The sequence below is a fragment of the Rousettus aegyptiacus genome, unplaced genomic scaffold (assembly GCF_014176215.1).
Source record: "Rousettus aegyptiacus isolate mRouAeg1 unplaced genomic scaffold, mRouAeg1.p scaffold_m13_p_12, whole genome shotgun sequence".
Classification (NCBI taxonomy): Eukaryota; Metazoa; Chordata; class Mammalia; order Chiroptera; family Pteropodidae; genus Rousettus; species Rousettus aegyptiacus.
In genome coordinates, this window is record NW_023416287.1 from 69634164 (window position 1) to 69653726 (window position 19563).

Consider the following 19563-nt stretch of genomic DNA (forward strand, 5'->3'; position numbering starts at 1 on the left):
AATTTAACCTATAATGTTACATTCACAGACCAATTTAGGATAAGGTAAACACTAAGTTAAGGCAAGCTACAGTTCGGAATGACATCAAGGACTGATGCCATCTCACTTATTCATTCAAATAATTTTAGATGCACAATAAAGCTGCAAAATCTAGAGAGAAGTCTTCTAGACCGCCTGAAGGAAAAGAATGTGAACACAGGCCTTCCAAGTATACAAATAAAATTGAGCAAGTCTGTGTCCACGAGAGGTAACGGGAAATCTAGGATTCTGAGTATCTTCCCTAGGGAAAGGGGTAAAGCTAAATACAAAAGTGTTGGATATCATTCTCAGATTTACCACTTATTAATCCTTTCACCTTCCTGAGCCTTAGTCTGGGAATAATAAGACACAAATTTCATGGGCTTATTATAAGAAACAAAATAGGTAGTGTATATGAAAATGCATTTAAACATGAAAATACTATCAATATGTTAAAATTGCATTCTAAAATATAATAATATGCCCATCTAAAATCATGCTCAGTAGAGTAGTTTTTAGAGTCACTTGTCTGTTTTTCCAATACTTAAAACATATTTTAATTTCCTGTTTACTGAGGGCAGGTACTAGCAGCTATTGATTACTGAAAATTATACTGGACCACAATTTAGAGAGTTTTAATTCTGTTGCAACCAATGGCAAACAACTGTGTAACTTTGGACAAATCACATGACCTCACTAAGATTATAACTCTAAGTGTATAACAAGGGTATTCCCCAACTCTAATATTCTATGAACCTGTAGGTATATTTCTGAGTGAGGCACTATATTTTTTTGTCTGTTGTCAGCTCAGTTTTAAGGCAAATTATATCCAGGAATTTATTCATTCAGAGTAAAAGACTGAGTTTTAAGGGAGAATTTAGAAAATGGATTGTATTTCCTAAATACAAATTGTAAAATTATAGATCACAAAAAATTAGTTTTTATAGTACTTCTCAAGCACATGAAAGCACTCACCACCAGAATGATTGCAACAGCTTGTCAGTAACAGCTGCCCTGGAAAAGAAAAATTAGAGAAATGAGTCATTCTTAATGACTTTTGTCAGTGAGTATTAATTCAAAATATAACTAAACAGGGCAGGGCAAGAAAATTTTCCCTTGGTTGGAAAGTTTTCAGTGGTCACGAGAAAGAAACAATTGGAACTCAAGGAGTTGAAATTCCATGAGACAAAACAATATTTTTCATCTAATATCAAAAGCTAGTTAGTGAACATGTGTGTGCGCGCACACACACACACACGCACACATACACATCAATAAATAGTTACTAAACAAAATTTTATGTAGTGGATGTTCCAGATGTACAAGGTGCTGGGGGTAATAGATTTCTGAGATAACTTCCCTTCTCTACAAGTTTATGATTTAGATGAGAATAGAGAGATGTATGTAGATATTCTGAATCAGATAGGAGAACCTTGATCTCTTTCATTATTACTTGGCTCGGTGCTGCCAGATCTCCGACCTAGATGTAGTAGATGTTCATCTGGAAGGTCTTGATTATCCCAGAGTTGCCTCATTTTTTGACCCCCTGCACATACACAGTTAGCCAAACTGAGCTCATCCAACCACCAAAGAGCTCCCATGGAGTCTTCCGCCCGTTCCTGCTTGGGCCATGCTTTATTCTCATACAGTCTTAGGATTCCTGCTTTGGGGCAAGCAGCTGGGTTGTGGAAAAAAGAGAGAGCTGGAGGAACAAAGAGAAATGGGTCCCAATTATCTCTTTGTTGCCTTTTTCTTTGACATTGTCTTTTTTCCCTGACCACAGCCTTGTTCTGCCAGATATGCTTCATTTTCTGCATGACTTCCTCTGGATGGGCATTTCAGGCTCTGATTTCCAAGTCTGATCTCCTATTGTAGACTCTGCCACTATCGAAAAAGAGGATTTAAAGTCCAAAATGAGTTAGAGCAATCAATGTCTTAAAAGCTTGCATCTTTCCGATTCTTCTCTGCCATTGGCTGTTTCAACCAGTATTAAATTACTGTACATTGTATAGCAAATATCTCCAAAGGGCATTCTTTTAAAATGCACCCAGGAAGTCAGTCTTCCGGCTCAGGGATTTGATGGTGAAAACTTTTGTTGTTGACGTGAGACACTCATTCTGTGAGAACTGCGGCAGCACACATTTCTCCCACATGGCTTCCACCTCCATGTTCTTGTCTTCACATAAGTGACTGAGGTGAACTAATTGTTTCTAGATTATTTGAGGTAACAATTGGACTGTTATATCCACATGCACTGCATTTCCCACCACCCCCAGCCACCAAAATGTCCCCAAGATGCTTTTGTATGCCCTCCCTATTCACTCTTATGCATGTCTTTAGAGCAAATGAACAATTAAATCTTTTTAAACAAAATATACATATTCATCAGCTCTTACTCTTCCGGAATTCTAATGAGAAACCATTCTTGAGGGAGTAGTCAGTGTCTCTGGATCTGAGCTAAATAAGCAAATGCTAAATTCCTAGATAAATATTTTTATATAATTCGGTGAACAATGATTTTCAACCCTTTTAGGGTTCTAAAAATCAGACCTAAAGAGTTTTGAAAATACATGCAAAAAAGAAAAAGTGTTTGATTAACTATATAAGATTAAAAAACTACTTCTTTTATAACTTTCATTATTAAATAAAGTGTGCTGCATTGGATATAATTTATAACCAACTTAAACATGAAATATCATATTATGATTTGCACATAAAATTAAATTCCCTAATTGGAAAATGAAAATATTTCATAAATGCTGATATTATAAATTGATATAAGCAAAACAAACAAATAAAAATGTAAAAATAAATTTAAAATAAAAATATTCCTGATATGCCAAGGAACTGCATTAATGTGGACCTAACATATTTTAAACATGTGATTACACAGATACTAATGAAGCTGAAATTAGTCATTGTAACAATATCTAACTATAAGGCTATTTATTCTTGAATGCAGTTAAAATAAATAATGCTGCTAGAGTGAAGGGAAAATGGGTATCTCTTCAAAAGTGAGTTGTTTGTATTAGAAAATCATTAGTACCTTTATTTTTGAATGTTGGTACAAGTAAATGCTAATTATAAATAATTCGTATCTACCTTTAAAGTAGGTTCTTCGGGAACCTCTTGGCAATCACAAAAGCATACTGACTTATGGAAAAATTAGTTCAATGTTCAATGGTGATCTGAACTAAGTAAATTATTTAGTTATTTTGATTTAGTCCCAACTATGTAAATACATTAAACAATAGTTGAGAACACTAAGTGTTCCTCTGTTGTTTTGGAGAAATTAACTTAGCTGTTTTGTTTTTCATTTTGTTTTGTTTTTAATATTTTATTTTTTTCATTAACAGCACATTATTCAGAGTCTCACCTCCTCCCCACCCCCAGGTAAACTGCACTCAGGCAATAACTTTTGTAAATACCAAGTAAACTTTATAACCCCGGTTCAATGTTTATGCTGAAGAAATTTGCTCTCAGTTTAATAATTTCTTTAATAAAACATTACTTATTTTTTCTTGCTGTGGACTTATTTGCAAATGAATAAAAAAATTCCCCTTCTTCCTAATATTTACAACAAAGTACCAGTTCCCTTTCCATCTACCAGGTATAATCATGTTTTGAATTCCTTCATCCCAGAAGAAAATTCACATTTTTTTTTTTTTGTATTTCTGAATCATAAGAATAAAAATGTTGCAAACAGATGTGAAAATTCTCAAAGTGGCATTCATTGATTTTTAGGTATGATTGAAATAATACTGTTGGATTATCTTCAGGAAGATGGGGCCAGGTGCTTCTATGGGAAGATGCTGATACCAGACTGAGAGAAAGTTGGTACTTAGAGCATGAAAAGACAGAGGGTGGTGGGTTCTATGATTAGCCATGATGCTCATGCAAGATAGAATAAGCTCCCAGTCATAGCAGGGCCTAGGCATAAATGCTTGGGCACTGAGCATTAAGCTTCATGGCCTTGGAAGCCATGGTGAAAGAGATGGATGCCTCTCCTTTTTAATAAATCATGGGAGCTAGGAGAAAAGAAAAAAATGCTCCTACAAGAGGTCTCAGGGATGGATATGATTTCATTCAGGAAGATAAAGAAATGTGACATTTCTTTTATTCTGTACATAATGATGAAAAAACTGGTCTGTTATAAACATATTATAAAATAAGAATCTGAAATATAAAAGTTTTCTTCTTTAGAAAATATACAACAGTAGTTTGGTCAAGACCTTTAAGTTATTTTAAAAGTTACTATTGATTTATTAAGGAGGAGATTAGTACATGGAAAGTATTATAGTGTTTTGAAATGCTGTCTTGACCCAGGTTTGAGGCCATGGTTAGAAGCTGGTTAGTTCCCCTTCTTAAGTAGCCCTTTAAATCTACAGCCCTAATCACCTACCATGTTGGGCTCTCATAATTTGGGCCACTACACACTTACCCTAATCACCCAAGGGCCAGGTATCAGACAACCAAGGACAGCCCCTGTACCCCAAAGCTTTCTAAAATTATTGAAATTGCCAATCCTAAACGTGCTGAGCCTGACTTACCCATTTCTTCCCACAGACACCACACTGAATGTATTTGTCTGCAGTAACTCCTCTGCCTTATGGCTGACCCTGGTACTTCTTCTGAGTGACCCTGAGTTCTATGGTCTCACCAGGGATCTCTGAGTAATGAAATAGTAAAATTCTGTCTCTTTCTCTCAATGGGCATCTGATTTCCCCCAAGGTAATGTATTTAGAACACATTTCTCATGCCCACTAACATTCACCACTAGAGCCCGTTTCTGTGCATCTGAGGTTGAAATGTGGGGTTAATAGCCTTTTTATTGGGTCCTGGTACAATTTTCAAATTATTACTTCTTCTTTCTCTTCTGAAGCTCTTGCCATTTGAATTGACCATCCTAATCCTACCTTATTTAATCAAGACATTGAATCCAGTTGTGCTCTTGCTTATCTTCTGTATTCCATGTCCTGCCAGCATGCTGGTCGACTTCAGCTTTAGCACCCATTTGTCTATGTATTACATACTCTAGCACACTCCTTTATATATGTTCTTTGATCTGATTTTGTTTCTTGATCTTCACCTTTATGCATCTTCAAAACCACTTCCAAAATTAGCTTTGAAGGTCAGAAGTCCAAAATCACTCTCACTGGGCTGAAGTCAAAGTATCAGTAGTGAACCAAAGGCCTCTTTTTACAAAATCAATAAAATTAATAAACATTTACCCACACTAAAAATAAAGAAAAGATATAACTTAGCAATATCAAAAAAATAAAGTGAGATGACACTAGAGATTAATAGATATTAAAATGATAACAAAGGAAAATAGCAATTAAATATGACAACTTAGATGAAGCATACCAATTTTTTTGAAGATCATAAATTATCAAATTTCATCCAAGAAGAAATAGATAACATGAATAGTCCTATTCCATTAAAAAAATGGAATTTATTATTAAAAATCTTTGGAAAAATATATGGTTTTACTGGTGAATTCCACCAAACATTTAAAGAGCAAATAACAACAAGTCTACACAATTTTTTCCAAGAAATATAAGAAGGAACACTTCCCAAGTTGTTTTATAAGATGAGAATTATCCTAACAGTAAGATCAAATACAAACAGTAAAAAAAAAAAAAAAAAGACAAAAGAACAAACAAAAACAAACAAAAATACTAAAGATCAATTTCTCTCATAAAAAGACTCTAAAATCTTTAAGTTTAGCCTGCTAATATACAAAAAGAATAATACACCATTGCCAAGTGGGATTCACTCTGGGAATGCAAGGCTAGTTCAAATCTTGGAAATCAATCAATGCAATCTACTATATTACAGAGCGAAGGTGAAAAAGCCATGTGATTGTATCAGTTGATGCTCGAAATGTATTTGACAAAATTCATCCTAGATATATGACATGAAAAAAATACACTCAGAAAATTAGGATTTGAAGAGAACTTCCACAACATAAAAGAGGTCATCTATAGGAAAACTACAGCTGACAATATTTCAGTTGATAAAAATAATGAGTTATTTCTCCCAAAGATAGGAATAAGGCCAGAATGTCAACTCCTACCACTCCTACATATCATGCAATGAGTTAATAAAATTAATCTATATAGATTGCAGATGAAAAAATAAAACTATCTATTTACAAATGACTCTATTGTTTATATAAGAAAATATTGTTAGAAGAATGAAAAGACAAGTTATAGATAGGAAGAAAATATTTGCAAGTACATATCTAACAACACAAATCCAGAATCTATTAAAAAAATTATGGACATGTATCTAAACTTTGTATAGTAATATACTGAAAAGAAATACATGAAATTATTAACTGACAAAATGATCAAATCTCAATAATAATGAAACAAACAGCTTTGTTAAAAATTGGCAAAATGTTTGAGAAGACACTTGTAAACAGGGCATATAGAAGGCAAATAAGAACATGAAAAGATGTGCAATATCATTAGTCATTAGGGAAATGCAAATTAAAACCATGGTAAGATGCTGCTACACATCTGTTGGCACAGTTATAATGAAAAGCAAAAAAAGGAAAAAAGAAAAGAAAAGAAAAAGCCCTTGTATTTATAACTAGTGTTGGCTAAAATGTGAGACAACTAGAACTCTCATATGCTCCTGATGGATTCAAATGTTACAATCATCCTGGAAAACTGGTGACAGCTTCTTATAAAGTAAAACATACACTACATACACTTGTTATATGTCACTGTCATTTACCCTAGGTAAAAACGCATTCATACAAAAACCTGTACATGAATGTGCATAGCAGGCCTACTCATAATTGACCCAACCTATAAACCGCCCAAGTATTCTTTCTTCTTCAAATGAATGGATAAACAAACTGTAGTAAATCTATACACTAGAATAGTACTGATACTAATACTAGTGCTAATAAAAATAAACAACTGGTAGATGTGTCAGCATCAACACATCTCAAAGGAATTATGTTGAGTAAAGAAGTCAGTCTCCTAAGGTTACATACTATATCACATTTACAGGACACTCTGGGAAAAGGCTAAACTAGAGCAGAGAACAGATAAGTGTTTATTATGCTTTAGGAACAGCTCACACGAGGTTTTGAGGAGGCTGAAACTTCTGTATCCTGACTGTGGTGGTGGTTTTCTGAATTGTGCACCATAAAAGAGTCAATGTTACTGTGCGTTAATTTAACAAGTAAAATTTTGGAAAATAGTCCATGGAGGAGAAACAACTCCCAGCATTTTACTCACTTGCCAGGTACATTTAATATTTTCGAAATTATTTTGTTCGTATCCCATATCACGTAGGGACATAGGAGGGTAAAGAATGGTTGTCCTAGGATCAAGGCTCAAAGGCTAAGTCAATACTTTTGTATCAGGATTTTAAGGGCATAGTGAACAGAGCTGTCACGCTTCACCCTGGTTTGCGGGGAGGGTGACATTTTCATGTTCATCGTTGCCCACAACGATGTTGCCCCTTGAAGTAGCTCTGACTATGAATATCTTGCCATCATAGAACAATATCCTCTACCTCTACCCTTCATCCACAAAATTGCATATGATATTTCAAGTGTCATGAGTTGTAGAATTTCATTTATTTACCTTAAGACTTTAATGTATATTTGAAATTCCAATTTTGGGAGAGGTCACACTCATTCTAAATTATTATACTGGTATGCACATCAAGTAATGCCTGTCCCTTTTAGAATATTTTATTTTTGAATATGGGAAAGAATGAAGACCTTTACATAGGAAGAGTCAAATGGGTTGCTTTAACTATAATAGTGTCTTATAGAAGTTAGAAGCTTACAGTAGCTTAGGAGTCTAAGTAACCCTTGGATTTTTATTCGTATAATGGCAATAGCAGTACCAACCTTTGGGGATATCAAGGGTTACATTAGTAGGAAAAGGTACCTTATATGAATAGGCTTTCAATGAGTAGAAATTATTTTAGTTGAGAGGAAGAGGCACAGGGACACTGAAGGAATTCACAATTTTTACTATTTCATTTTGCCTAGGGCTAGAGCAGTAAATCTAAACTAATCCAATTGTAAGGAGAGCTCTACATTCCATGGCCTGAGATAACGATTGTCAGACTTACTCTCTGCTCTTTTTAGTGGGCTGGTGGCTATTTGCAAAGCTATCTAAGTATTATCGGATCCTGAAAAAAATAAAATAAAATAAACACAAAATGTTTCTTCCTGTCTTTTTAATCCTTCAAGTTGTGAAATACTACAGTCTAATCCTGAAAGCGATTCCCATGGTGTGGTACTCACTAGAGGAATTAACTGATTACTGCTGTTCAGAAAATGTAGTCTTGGGTATGGTAATAGCCACCTCCTCCCAGAAAGACACAGTCTTGTTTATCATTATTGGTTTGGACTCTTCTGAGTATCTTTGACACATATAACAAGGTTCATTTCCAAGCCAATTTGAATTAATTTTTTTCATGATTCCATGAAGCACTGGCAAATGCTTCCCCCAAATTAGAATCCTTTACATTTTCCTCTCTTTCTCTTGCTTCTTTTCCCATTGATATTACCCAGAATTAAATATCCATATTGACCAGAAAATAGCTCCATTATTTTACACAGTTATGGATGGTTTACTTAAACATTATTGGGTAGAATAACACAGTCATAGTTTTAAAGCTGAAAGTGATGAAGCAAATTACGGTTTTATTCATGGATTAGAAATAACAGCCATTTCTTAAGTCCATTTTCTAGTAACAATCACATGTAATTTCTTCTACCTCTCAGTCAATACACCTTGCTTAACACACCTTCCACCTTCTTTCAAATACAGGTTATTAGCAATAGTATCCAGATCTCTAGTCACTTCAGTGTTTCCACATGCAATTATGCAGGTGCTCTTGATCACTTTCTAAGCTTTGAAAAGAGTAAGAACCTCTTTTACCCACCCAGACTTATAGTAGCTTGTCTAGCTTCGGTCTTTGGTCAACATCACCCAACTGGCCCAATTGTATATATCTCTCCACTCTTCAGTTAGATGATAAAGCCTATAGGCAGGTAGCATAATGGTGTACGATGACACTTTCGTTAAGAGAACATTTAATTTGTCATTGACTCATTGCTCTGCCCCACTCTAAGAGTATAAGCTTAGATGAATTACACTTTCTTACAACCTTTATTTACTCATTTGTAAAATGAGAAGAAACTACAGGTGGTTAAGACCCCTGATAACAGTGGATATACATAGTCATGTTTGTTTCCTCGTCCTATGTTAATATCCTCATGAGTAGAAATTTCTTTCTTAATATTGGCGGATACCATGTCTAACATGTATTTGAATGCTTTTAGAGCAGGCATACCCATCTACTTTCTCACAGTTCCTACCACTCTTCACTGTATATATGTAGCTACCATATAGTTATGCTACTCGCCCACTACTTGGAGGCACTTGCATTTGCTAGAATCCTTCAATCGAGCATTTCATATCTAAATACAAAGTTCAATACATAAATTAATAATTGGTAAAGAAGAACCACTTTCTTCAGTGATATATGTTTCTGTCGGTGTGCAGGGCCACATTTTTTAACCACTGAAGCAACAGCTATTCCAGGACAGTCACTGATTTCATTTGTCACTTTATTGTCAGAGTCAGAGGAGTGAATTAAAGCTGGAGCTGTCATTGTCATTTTTTGAGAACATTTCTTTTCCAAGCCCAGTTTATAGTTTCCTGTTTCACTGGATAGAAAAGCATTTCTTAGGAGAAAATGTGGTCTTTGCCTTTCCTCATGACCTTCCCTTTTCCTGAAACATCAAAATATGTTTTCCACAAATGGAGCCCTCCAAAAGTTGCAATTCCAGGACCAGATCATGTACACCACGTAAAGTGTAAAATCATCTTTTATACATGACACTTGTGTTCAGTTAGAAGCGAGAATGAATCAAAGACTAAGGGAATCCGTTGTGTATTGACCTAGCTGCCAGGAACAGAAAGTTCCTCTTAACATTCAGGAATTTCTGATAACATGGAAGTATGTTTGGCAAGGCCATTGCTAGTTTAAAAGGTACCTTCTGTGAATTAGAAAAAAAATTTCCCTTCTAGGCAGACAAAGCATGGCTTACTAAGTCAAGGTGTGGTTAGATTTTAATCCACACTCATCCTCTTGGTCAGTGGCCACTTTATAGTTTACCATCTATAGAAGTATTTATATATACTATATATGATATACCTAGTGATGAACTTATAAATATTTTTTTCACTTTCATGTCTTCTTTATGACTTTTTATATTTTCCCTTTTCCTTTTTTGCCCATTTTTTTTCTGTCTCTGTGTTCAGGGAAGAAAGCACAAATAACTGCTGGAATAAAGGGAGATGAATTCCCATTCCAGCAGCCTCAATCTTAAGGCTTGAGGAAGAGTCTCCCGGTTTGAAGGAGTTATAAGGAGAAAGAGATATAATGGAGAACTGAGCAGGGTGTGATTGGGTTCCAAAGGGAAGGTTTCTGAACTTCCTGGGCAGATCCATAGGAAGACAGAAAATAAACAAACAAACAAAAAAAGTCAAAGAAAGAATGGCTATGACTAGAGAAGGCCACATATAGCCTCTCAAACACCCAGGCCCTTATTGGTACAATAAGAGATTTCTACACCCACAGATAGGATCTGAAAACCACCGACAGTGGCCAAATAGGCAAAAATAAAGAACCTCTCAGCAGTGACCTCTGGGTTAATATCTAAGAATAAACTGACCTATGGGTTAATATGTAAGAACAAACCACTCCCCTCCCCCAACCAAAAAATGTTTTCTGTGCTAAGATTCACTGAAACCTTGCTCAGTCCTTCAAAGTGAGGGTCATAGCAGGTGCATCCCAAAGACTAGAGCTGACATTTTTAGCAGCCCATCAGATGATATATAAAATATAAGAAAATGTGAGTTATTTGAAACTAAAATGATATTCAGGCAAATCTTAGTCTTTGGAGGATGCTCGCTACTGCTACCTCTAGATAATCTAGATTACAAGATGATTACCAATGTTGACTGAGAGGGTGCAGTACCCATCATAGTTCCTGGTTGTATAGCGGTAGGACCTTCTCAAATTGTGGGCATCTAGTTCCCAGATGGGAAGAACTTTAAAGAAAGGGAGATGTAATAATTTTTTTGCCTTTCCTCCTCCTTCAGAGAGATATGGTTTCAGTGCTACTTCTTAAAATCAAAGGAAAGACTCACTAAATATAGGCAATAGGTCCTCGGTCAGCCCGTGGCAGAGATATGTTTGGGTCAGATGGTATTTCAGATGCCACTCACATACCACCTTTTAAAAAATATGTATTTTTTATGGTCAGAACACTTAACATGAGATCTACCCTTAACAAATTTTTAAGTGTCCAATACAGTGTTGTTAAATACAGCCACTGTGTTTTACACAAGCTCTCTAGAACTTACTCATTTTGCATAATTGAGATTTTATGCCAGTTGATTAGCAACTCTTTATTTTTTTTCTGCCCTCAGGCTGTGTTGACTCATACCATCTCCTCTTCTGCTCAGAAAGTTCTGGCTCTAGCTTCAAAAGATAAACCCCATTTCAGTTGTCCTTGGTCCTATCCTCTGCCACCATGCCTTGACACAGGCACATTTTTTTGACTGAAAAGGTCTAAGATGTCCTGACATGACTGCCTGCTGCACTGTTGGCCTTATAGAACTTAGAATTCTGGGAGAGAAAATTACAACATATATACATATCCAAACTTCTCTTGCAGGGAGAGAAAAGAGTTTGTCACCTCTTAAAGTGACAGTCATCTCAGGAAACCCCACTGACCTAGTCATGAAAAGCATGGGCCTGGATGCTAGAGAGACTTCATTAAGTGGCATATTGTCTGCACAAAGCTGAAGGTGGACTTTGACAATAATAAATGCTGGGCTAGGTAACCACCTGGAAAATACATGAAAACAAAGTGAAAATCTTTACCTCTCTCTTTACACTTCCTAGAAGGAAGAGAGAAAAAGGTTGACTTTCACTATCTCAGCCTATATTTACCAAACTAGTTTGAGGGATTGCATCCACTCGCAGCATGAAAACAGATTGTCTGGACCAAAGTAATTTCATTCCATCCAAATTTGAGTGAGGGCTCTGTCTGATGAGATTTTAGCCTCTGTCCAAGGAGGAAGTGACAGCTGAAGGAAGTGACCAGGTACTCAGCTGAATCACCACATTTCCATAAGGATGGATGTGGCTTAGTGATATACAAAGCACCAGAGCCTTGCCTTGAAGATCCCAGGAATAAATATGCAACAAAAACTGTGTGAACAGATAGGAAAAGGAATAATCCCTCTGCCCTGCACCCCACCTGGGTAAGGGGAGTCTGTTTGCATGCAGGTGGTGTGATATGGACACTTTACATGCTGAGCTCTTTGTTGCCCTACACCAAGAGGCAGGTAAAGCCAAGTTGCTGAGGACAACAGTACATTTTAATAAATCTGTGAAACCTATCACTGTCCGTAATGCCATACTGTGAAAGAATTGAAAAAGCAGAACAAATGCAGACTTTCCTAATAAAATGGCTACTGCTCCCAAAAAGCAATTGCATAGCTCAGGTTGTTCTGTTTTAAAGAAATGTAAAAATTCACAGAAAAACTTAGAGCCCTTAAATATAGCCAGCAGTACTCAATATTTGTAGGCAAACTGAATGTCCTGATTAATTTAGCACCCTCTACCCTTCTTTTTGTCTTTTCTCTGAGTTCTTTTTAAGGCCACATCTTATGATTTGATGAAAAAAAGCAAAGTATGTTTTTCCAAAGCATTGTATGTGGCACTTTCATTTTGAGAAAAAGATGATGGGAGGAGGAGAGGGTGACGAGAAAGTCTTTTGTTGTCATGGAAGTATATGCATTGAATAAGCCATCCTAGAGTCATATTGCCAAGCCTAACATACATATTCCAACATGACTCAAAGTCCACAGCTATTTCCAGTATATTACGTGGCAAAAATGTGTTTCCCTTATGGTCTAAAAGTTGCAAATACCACAAAGTTCTGTGTTAGAGGAAATGTGTGAAAAAGATAAGGTCCTTTTGTGACCAAATCCTGTGTTGTGCTCCACTATCGACAGATTTTGTTTGTTAAAGCTGTAATTCCTGGCAAATACTACCAGAAGCCTGTTTCTCTGGAGGATATGAAGTCAAATATGGATACCACCAACTAGAAAATATTTAGTAAAAAGTTATATATTCTTGGGAGTTCACTGAAGTATTTCTCATTTGTGCAAACTTCTGACTTGAGTCCATGGGGTCACATGTGAATTTGCAAGAAAAATGTAAAAAGTGTAAACAGGAGAAGGTGGAAAGTGGAATTATTACAGGATATAACACCTTTGTGAGTGGAGAAACAAGGAAAGAATGTCTTATGGGGGAGGATAGTCATTCTTCTGAGGAAGAGAAAAACATTTGTCTTTGGGTTTAGATCATACATAACTTTCATCTAGTTACTTATTTGCTCTTTAGTTCTTGACTATTTTGATGATACCATACAGTATCTGTTGTTTAGTTATGGGGTTCAGAGCCTAAATAATTGCATCTTTTTTCCCCCATCGCCTTTGTTTTTCTTAAAATTATGTATTTCATATTTAAAGTAAATGTTCTTTGTTTCTGAATATTGTGCCATTTATCAAAGCATACTTAATTAAAAAGAAAAAAAGTGATAGCTTTTGGTAGTGAATACTGAGGACTCGAAACTCCTAAAATATGCAGCATCTGGTTTGTGAATTATGACAAGAAAAAAAATCTGAGAAGTTCTAAATTAAACTTATAGTGGCCAGAGAATGAGAGAAAGAGACAGAACAGTTAGCCTGTTAATAGCTGTGGACCAGCTCTGACAGAAGACTGATCACATCCCCGTGTAGCTGTTGGAATTTAGGATTAATTTCCACATGGGTATTTTTGTGATTATCCAAAAGAGAGACACCAGGTGCCATGGAATCTCAGGAGTCTCTGCTTCTAATATACGAATGAGCTTTCTGGACACTGCTGTGGATGCTGCTACAGACTCTGCTGCACCTATTCCAGAACTAGCCCGCTTTACCTGCCCCTTACCCTTTATCTGTAGCTTATGCAAATCCTTTTCAAATGTCTTATAAACTCCTGGATGTTGGACATGTTGTCTTTTTTATCTAGCCACGCTGCTGGTGGTTTAGACTCCATGCCCCAAGACTAGTCTTCTCCTTCTCTCTTTCGCTTCCTCCTCCCCCTCCCCCTCTCCCTCCTCCTCTCCCTTTTCTTCTTCTTCTTTGGCTAGCAATGGCCTAATAAACCATTTCTTTTAAAAAGACTTTTAACAGCAAAAGTTAATTTTTTTTGTTTGTCTGTTTAACAATTGTGTGATCTCAGACAGCACTAGTCACTGTGTTGACAGTGGAAATGGAGCCCCTTATAGTTGTGCAACGTGGTGGCCCTGGCCATCTTTAACATGGGTCATCCATGACCATGGATTTGAGTCACTAAAGTAGCACAGGGTCAGTAAGGATGAATAAGCACTCCACTACCTGCCATCTCTTCCCATACATTGGTTTCTGCTTCAGGGCCAGTGGCCCAAATAACCCAGAAGGATCAAAGGAGTCCCTTTATCTGCTAGGTTGTGCCTCGGGGTCTCCTCAGACTCTTAGGTGGAAACTCTCAGAGAGAAGAAAACCTTATTCAGCAGAAGAGGCTTGCTGAGTGGCTCAGGGTTAGCGTTCCCAAGTCAAATTTGGTTTCTAGGGATGGTGCCTGCCCAGCCCCTGTCTTTCCTGGGGGACAGATTCATGACCATTTTTTAGCCTGGGGGTTCTGCATGTCTGCCAAGTTTTGATTTAGAGAAAGAGGTCACTACTTATAGAAGTTTCAAATTATTTAAATCAAAGTCATCACCTCTGGCCTAGTCAAACTGAAGAGCCTTATCCAAACGTTGCACTCTCACGGCTCTATGATTTTTTGATTTCACGGAAACACTGAGAAGGCGCAGAGTGACTGGATGCCTCCAGTCAAACCGGTTAAGCTCTTCTGCAATTAGTCACCTAGATTTAACATGCATATAGGCCCTTTCAGTGTCTTAAATTTTATGTCTTAAGGAGGAGAAATACTTTTTAGATCTTTATCTCACAACATTCAAGCTGTCAAAGTTAGTGAGGAGACAGGTTGGTAATGGCATTGGAACAATATTATGCGTGACTTTCTTAGCTTCATTTGTGAAAAGTAGGCAAACGTAAATACAGCACCCTAATAGGGATTTTTTTTTTAATAGAAGAATTTAATGTTGTCGAATAATAGGATAGCAAGTTGTTTTAAGTTTTCTCTATTTTCTCATATATTTTTTAATCTTTTATAATTATTTTTAAGATGTAAAAAAGCAACAATATGAGAGAAATGAGGAGTAGGTATCATGGATATTAAGATCACTGAGATATTAAGTAACTTTGAAAAAGTAACTCTTTATTGGGTAACTATTAATGATTATAATCACAGTGTTACTTTTCATGATACATATACATGATTTCTAGATGTGATCTGGAAGGTATAGGTCCAAGAGATTAGCTGCTCCTGAAGAGCCTCTGGAGATATTATGGTGATTATTTAGTTAACCATATTTTTTTAAGGAAATCGAGCCTTTTGATTGACAATATAACCCAGAGAATCAAAGGATAACTGTCTGTACTTCTTAATAAAATTATAAGAAATTCAGTGAATTAAATTCTCTATATCACTGAGGATCGCATTTTTAAATTTCAAAATTTGGTTTTGAAAAATCTTACTATGATGTGTAAGTTTACTTCCATGTTCTAATATGGAAAGTCTTGTTAACATAATTTCCTTCCCTTCCCTTCCCTTCCCCTTTTCCTTTTCCTTTTCCTTTTCCTTTTTCTTTTCTTGTTTCCATCCCTCCTTCTTCTTCTTCTTCTTTTGTGAATTATTTGGCCAATATAAGACATTGTAGGAGCTCTGTGCATAATTCTGAATCTGATTTTATAAGATCAGGGAAAAAATGTAAAAGGTAGCTCAGTGGGTCCTTATCCCCAGACAGAGCCTAGAGACAATTTTTCTTATGTTTAAGTTCAACAATCACCACACCTCCTTTGTCTCCTTACCCCTCTTATCTTTATTTTTTCTTTTTTATTCATCAAAACGCAAATTCAAAATAAAAATACATCTAGTCAGTTGGCAGTTTTAATTAAGTTTTTCAAATGGTTGAGATTTAATTACAAAATACATTTTTATGAACCAGAGGTTGTGTGTATGTGTGTGTCTGTGTGTGTGCGTGCGTGCTTCCTTTTTATATAGGTGATTTTAAACATAGAATAAATCAAGATATAGGCAAAACTTTCCAGTCCTGGCCTGGAGGTGGCACCTGGGGAGAGACAGAGAATAGGTCTCTACCTCAAAGCGGCAAGGCCCCACCTGAAGCACAGCTCGACTAAGTTGGTATTGTGGGGTGATTGAAGCCCCACCCTACCCCAATACATCCTCAATTTCAAAGTCCCTCTTTCTACAACTTTCTATGATTAGAACCATCCTCCTTTGTCTTAGAATTTGTGCCATTTTAGATACAAATGTGACTAGAAAGGAACACAAATTAAGCCATAAGTAGTTCACATTCATATATTTACTACTATCCTAAGATATTCTGTCCTGACAGCAAAAGGAAATATGAAGATACATATTTTTAAAGTCTGAACAAGATTGGGTGAGAGGGTAGATTATTAGTAAAAAAGAAAGATATCGATTTCATATATGCATTTATGAAAATTCATAGCATGGACAGCCTTGAGCATAATCAAAAAATGAGTGAAACTTGTGTTTAACATCCTCTACTTCTTTTAGCCAATTCTCCTACCAATTCAAGACAAACCAGTCTCCAGCAAAATCACACGGACCCTTTGGTGTTCCATTCTCTCTCCTCTCCCAGCCCGGTCTCCCCTAACATCACGGGTCCTACATAATATGACCCCTGCACACATTCTCATCCACTTATATGCTTAGCTAGCTGATAGGCTAAGTGGGTCTAGTAATAGACCCAAATAGAAAACAGAATAAAAATTTCTTCCCCAAAATATTTCTATTCGCCTTAACACATGAAATCACCTCTCCAGTGACAGGATGGAGCCATGCTATTTTTAGGCAGGTGGAGGCTCCTTGGCTTCCAACAAAACACACCCAGTAGTTAAGTGACTATTTCTTTCAGTTCTATGCAAAGTTCATTGGTGCTGATACACCTTGAACAATAAAATATGGTGACACATGATGTCACTGGAGGTGATGGTTGGAGAGCAAGCATATTCATCAGTGATTTATTTCAGGCCAGCTCCAGATAAATACCTCAAATTTTGCCTGTTAAAAATTTCATCTAGTTTTATTAAAACAGTTTTCCAGTTTGTAAACGTCTGTAAGTGTTCAATTAACAAAATCCCACTGTGAGTTTAGGAATTTCTTGTATGTTCCCCTACCCCCACTTTCATTAACAGTGGCCTTGAGCATACCAACTAACTTCTCAGTCTGCAGATTCTGTAGGGGGCTTTAGAAATCTATTTTCCCCACTGCAGTTTCCTTTAAAGCTAAAAATGCCTCTGCTAATTACTATTCCAGGCCCTTCTCATATTCTCTTATCTAGGTCTAAATGCAGTATACATTTTCAGGGAAGGTTTTGTTTTTTATGAATGTAAGAGCAATGGTTCTTAAGGAAGTACTCTGTGACAACCAGATCTGGACCCACGCCTATTGCAAAAAGTCAATCGTCTAGAAATGGTTTCTGACATTTGCATGTACTTCTACATTTGTTCCACTTCTCCAATCCTCTGTTTTGAACCAAATATTTCATTTTAAGAGATGATCTAATAGGATGGCTTAGTTCTCATCCAATACAGAAAGGCCACTTCAAACATCTCTAGCCTCTTTATGGTGGCCAGTATATAAGTGTCTTTGGCTGGAGCTTTGTCACTGGTGGCAGCCAAGGCACTTGGGTCATTGAACACAGACATAGACTCTTTGAAGGAAGCATTATCTGCAGACTTCTTTCTTACAATGTGCTTGCAGGAATTACAACATAAGATTCTTACCAGCACATTCCTTTTCCTAACTTACAGTGTTTATTTAAATTATTGGGCTACTTGCCTTATCTCCATGACTAGCCAGTAATTTCTTTGGGTAATATTCCAATATCATAGTACTTTTCAGATAGAAAAGGCTTGATAAACACTGAGGGAACTAAATTTAATAAATTGAGAGAGCCACTCATTTGGGTTTCTAATACAAAATGGCCTTGGCTATTCTGTTTTAAAATATTTAGCAGTTCAGTTAAAAACGCCCCTGTGAATCTTTTATGATATCATTTATCTTTCTATTTCTTTTCAGCTTTAAATTGTACAGCCAGATTTATTTGCTGTGGTATTAGGTTTCCGTGTCTACCCAGTTCTAGTCTAGCTCGTCTAATGCAATTCAGTCTTTTTACAGCAAGACTCAGATTCAAATATTAAATCAACATTTGCCATTAAGACTCCACATTTGTCTATGGGATGATGATTGGATTCATCTTTTGGAAAGGAATCTATATAAATACATCTTTTCTAATAATTTCCAAAGATAATCCAACCCACCTCATATTTCTTAAAATGTGGACTCCAGGACTCTGAGTTTCTTTCCTCTGGGCTGCCATAACATCTACTGTCATTTCATTACTGTCACCTTGTGATTTTCTGATGTTTGCTGCCAAGTAAATTGTTTCAGAGCAATGCTGCATGGTTTGCCATTTTTATTAAAAGCAAAATCTGATCAACAGCATTCCAATTATAATGGTAAAAAGAGGAAAAGATAATCAGACTCCGAATTAAATTGCATCTGGACAGGCCTGTATTTGAGGGCACTAATAATATATTGCATATGTATTTGTGCAGAGCATGCCAGAAGTGAATTCCACATCATTAACAAAGTTCTCCATCGATCGCCCACAATCTGGCAGCTGTAACCAGCAAGGTGCAGAATCAAGCTTTCCTTGCTACTGAATATGTATTATCATGGCCCAAGCAAGTCCCTTCTCTGCCTACGGGGTCTGCCAGCCTCACATCTGCTTGGAGAGCAGAACGAGGGTTTGCATTAAGGCTTTTCAAGTCATTTCTCTCCCAGACAGGGATCTTGCATTTTAAACACTACTGCACAAGGAGCTTGGAACTCCTTCCCAGAGTCAGTTCTCCTGGCTCACTATGGAGAACAGAGAGAAATTTGTCACCCCTGAAAACAGCCGCAACCAGCTCTCAGGAGGTAATGGCCTGAATGAGGCTTGTGTGGTTGCCACTGGCTTTCTCTGTGAATGGTAAGGGGGAAATCAGGGATTGGGTAGGAGCTTGGTATGGCTCAGCTTAGCGATCTCTTACATTTTTTAAAAAAGTATATTCAAAATTCCTTACCTCATTTTTTAAAATAAAATGTATTACAACAGTCTTTCATATAATATATCTTTTGATAGTTGCAAAAAACAATTAGCAAGAGGCAGAGCTGTGAATGGGATAAGAAGCTGGGCATCAGAGGCACACTCTCTCATTGAATTCCAGCTCA

General features: G+C 36.5%; 1 long non-coding RNA gene across 1 annotated transcript in view; it reads right to left on the reverse strand.

Moving 5' to 3' along the window:
- Positions 1-993: 993 nt before the first annotated feature.
- The window catches only part of LOC107520883, a 353828-nt gene continuing 335258 nt past the window's right edge, over positions 994-19563 (reverse strand). The window contains exon 5 of the long non-coding RNA XR_001599455.2: positions 994-1032. This is a non-coding gene — a long non-coding RNA (uncharacterized LOC107520883). The remainder of the gene's footprint in view (positions 1033-19563) is intronic.